This window comes from Triticum dicoccoides, chromosome 5B (genome assembly GCF_002162155.2).
Source record: "Triticum dicoccoides isolate Atlit2015 ecotype Zavitan chromosome 5B, WEW_v2.0, whole genome shotgun sequence".
Taxonomy (NCBI): Eukaryota; Viridiplantae; Streptophyta; class Magnoliopsida; order Poales; family Poaceae; genus Triticum; species Triticum dicoccoides.
The window spans coordinates 645,185,682-645,190,084 of NC_041389.1; positions in this window are offsets into that span (position 1 = coordinate 645,185,682).

The following is a 4,403-nucleotide window of genomic DNA, read 5'->3' on the forward strand; positions in this document are numbered from 1 at the left end:
ACGTCTCTGGAGCTGTTCAACCTGGCGACCAAGTGCACAAGAGTTGAGGAGGGATGCCTTTCCCTCCTCGAGCTCCCAGTTGCCGACCCGGAGGAGAAGAAAGCCAAGGCCAAGGACGTGAAGCGCAAGGGAGTGACCGTACTACGGCGGAGCCGGACACGAAGCGCGGCCGGGACCAGCCCGAATCATGCAAAAACAGCCGGCCGTTCTGCGCCTTCCACAACATGCATAGCCACAACACCAATGACTGTCAAGAGCTCAGGGCCATCCGTGATGGACGCTTCGGTCGATGCCCCGAGCGCATTGACCGGGGCTACGGCCGAGGAGGGGGATGTGGCGGAAGACGCTGGGACGACCATAGCCCCCACCAGGAGTGGCGGGACCAGCCTCGTGAGGGGGCCTGGAGGGATCAGCCTCGCGAGGATCGCCCTCAGGGCAATGCTGGCCTCCCTCCGCTGCCGCCATCGCCAAGAAGGAACGATGACCACCATCAAGACGAGGGGGCTGGGGGCTTCCAAGAACCACGTGCAATCACTTGCATCTTGAGCGGAGCTCAAGCCCCAACCTCTCAGCGCATCTTCAAGCTGTTTGCTCACGAGGTGAATGCAGTCCTCCGCAGGCTCGAGGCCACACGCCCGCTCAGATGGTCCAAGTGCGCCATCACCTTCAGCTCGGCAGACCAACTCAAGTGCGCGGCCACCGCTGGCGCCCTCCTGATGCTCTACTCGCTTGTCATCAGCAACATACAAGTCACCAAGACCCTCATCGACGGTGGCGCAGGGCTTAATGTCCTGTCAGTTGAGACGTTTGACAGCCTTCAAGTGCCCTACGATCAGCTTTAGCCTACCAAGCCCTTCTCAGGAGTAACCGACGGTTCCACCACCCCGATAGGGCAGGTCCGCCTCCCTGTCACCTTCGGACAGCACGACAACTACCGCACCGAGCTCATCAACTTTGATGTTTCCCACATCCGCCTACCATACAATGCCATCCTCGGGTATCCGGCCCTCGCCAAGTTCATGGCAGTGACCCACCACGGCTACAACGTCCTCAAGATGCCAGGAAGCGGCGGGATCATCACGGTCCCTTGTGAAGAAAGAGACGCGGTGTGCTCCCTCGAGCGCGCCTTCCAAGCCGCAGCGATCGAAGACCCCGACAGCAAGGCCGAGTACCCTCCTGAGGCCATCCCCGAGAAGAAGAAACAGCTACTCCGCGTTGGGCCTCAGGGGAGCAGCGCCTCGAGCGGTGCCACGGCAGGATCAGCGCCCGCGCCTATGGCGCCCCCTTCCCTTGCATAGGAAGTCGTGCCCGGCGCCTTCCTCGGGCAGGGCTCGGGGGCTCTCTTCTGGAGAGCCTCAGACCTCGCCAACATCACGAGGGAGGCGCTCGGGCACCACATGGAGGCGTTCTTCGTGGCACGTTTTCCTCAGGAGGACACCGGGCGAGGAGCGCCCAACGCTCAGGAGTTCATTGCCAAGACCACTCAAGAGCTATAGGATGCAAGGGCCATGCGCAGCGATTGCCGCTCACCTAGCACAGCTCCCCATCCAGGCTAGGATGCCGGGCTGCGCGTCTGCATCGACATCCCAGGGCTCAACAGGGCCGCATCTCAGGAGCTCTTCTGGCCTTCGCGCGTGGGACGTTGCGAGGGCCCACCTCACAACTACGTTCGCATGCCATTCGGCTTGCCGAGCATGGCGTCCGCCCTCTAGCGCAACCTGCAGAGCATCCTGGCGGCTTAGGAGGCCAGGCATCACGCAGTCCTGACGGAGATGGAGATGGTCCTCAAGGAACCGCCGAGACCCCCAGGGCCTCCCGAGGCTCAGGGCCCCAGCGGCTCATGAGGAGCAACTCCCTCGCCACGCATCTTCAGCTGCCCCAATATTCCTTCAACAACGAAACCAGGTGACATTTTCCAAGTTTATTTAGCTGGGAGCGCCCTCAGGGCCGCATCATTCCCAGGCCGCGTGGGTCCGTCCCTGCGGCATGTATCCCTCTTTTATGTCTTTAGCTTACTCTGCTGGGGGCGCCCTCAGGCTGCATCATCCCCAAGCTGCTCGGGTCTGACCCAGTGGCCTGTATCGTCCTTGGATTTACTTAAGCTAATTTGCTTTTCATGCGTAATCTATCTATGGTTATCATCTACCTGATTGTCACCCACCACGGGAACTGCTCATGCTGGCACAACGCTTGCTCGGGTCCATCCTTGCAATGTCGACAAATCTAAGCGGTCGAGCTCTGACCCACGGCACACCCTGCGCGCGTCACCTCATCAGGCCCTAAGTGCCTTCATCCACTTACGGAGCGACCAGTGGCCGACCGGCAATTATAATGGCAATATGCGCCCTCCTCACGTTGACTTGCAGGAACCTCCTGAGGACAACAACGGGCGGTGCCGCGGGCTCCCTCTTCTCCCATGCGATTTGCTTGCGCGTTAAAAGGGGGCTCCTGAGCATCGCGACTCAGGAGCTCCTACTGGCTCTCCAGCCATCACCCCCTGGCCTTGACCACGGCATCGCGGCCTGGCATACCAGCGGTGGATGAGCTCGCTCGAGGGCCGGGACCTGAGGACGTAGAGCACGAAGGAGAGCGTGGAGAAGAGGAAGCTCGCACGGGCCTAACCTAGCTGCGCTACGACCACCGGCGCACGAGCCTGGCGCGTCGCAAGGAACTGACTCTGGACTGCCAAGATAAGTTTCGCGCTCGGGTCAACCAATCGCTACGGCACAGGATTCTCATTTGTTACAGCCCTGTTATGGCAATGTTACCTCCCTTTCTTACCTCTCAGTGTCCGCTTGCGCGCTAAAGGGGACCTCCTGAGCATCGCGCCTCAGGAGCTCTTATTGGACCTCAGGCCGCTCACCTCCTGGCCTTGGCCACGACATCGCGACCTGGCATACCAGCGACGGCTGCAGCCTGCCTGGGGACCAGGACCTGTCAGCATAGAGCACCAAGCCGTTGCGAGGTTGGAAAGGGGAGACCTAGCCAAAACAGGACACGCGCTCGCACAAGTTCATAATAAGGATAATATCAACAAAAGACGCTATAGACCCTTTACACGCCCCCGCGGGGTTCTTCTCGATTCCTCGTAGGGAACAGAAGAAAGCAACTTTCAGGAGCCCCATCTACACGCGCCAGCGCAACCAACACCATCATCAGCAGCGGGCCACGGGAAGCCGGCGCCAACCCTGTCAAAATCAGCCACGGTGGCAGCCGGACGCTGCAGCCTTGCTCCGGGTGGGGCGAGGGCTTGGGGGCACGTAGTTGTTGCCGCTCGTCTCCAGAGTCTCGTAGGGCTTGGGAGAGTCGCTGGACTTCCAAGCGCCACTGCTGCCGCTGGAGGAGCCGCTGGCGAGGCGGACGACAGGCCATGCCCTTGCTGCGGTGCCGTCCTGACGGCCCTTTCCAGGGCAGCACTCCAAGCGACGACCTTCCATGTCGAAAACCTTGAAGGACAATGTGGAGGTGCCGTCGTACTTGAAGTGGATCGTGAGGGCGCCCTTTGTATGGCAAACCCGGGCGACCTCACCCTAGCCTCGGGTCATGCCAGAGTAAATGGCCATGGGTAGCCTAACCGACTGCCCCTGGCTCTTCCAAAAAATTATCAGGCCTTTGGGCCTTCAAGCATTTAGAGCATTGGGCCGCCTTCCCGGGCCGGCTACTTCTGAAGCCGACTCTCAGAAGGCGACCCAGCCTCAGCAACCTCCCCCCAAGATAACCATGGGATGGCCGACTCCCCAGAGTCGGCCATGAAGAACGCCGACTCCCCGGAGTCGGCCACAAAGGGCACCGACTTCGAGAAACCAGCCAAGACCGCAACCACCAATACTACACCCACATAACGGTGACAAGACAGGGTGTGGCCACAGTGCGGCCCACTACCCCCGAAGCCCGAAGCAGGCATGGCCACAGGACGCCGTACGGGACGGCCGTCTCCCGTCCGGCTCGGCACTGTAGCCATGCTGGCCTCAACGTCACACATGACAGACGCCAGTACAGCCCACGGGCGGCAGGCCTCTTTAGCCAGAGAGAGGCGCGAAGGCGGCCCGGCCTCCCCTAGTCGGTCGAGGGCGTAGGCGGCCCCCAGAAGCCGGCTACCCCCTCCCTTGAAGCGTGTGCCACATTAAGGAGACAAGATGAGGTAAGGCTACAGTGAGAGCCCTTGAGGCGGCACACTGTAGCCACGCTTACCTCGACGGAGCCCTCGTCATCAGGGGCGAGGCTACAGTAAGCAGACACCGACAAGACCCTAGGCGGTGGGGCCGGCCTGTCGACCAAGAGGCTGGCAGCCGGCGGGACCCACTAGTCGGCGGGCACCAACGGCCGGCGGAGAAGCCGGCGAGCGTAGACACTGACGGCTGGGACCAGCACCCAGCCGGATTACAATTGTACCCCGGGGGGTA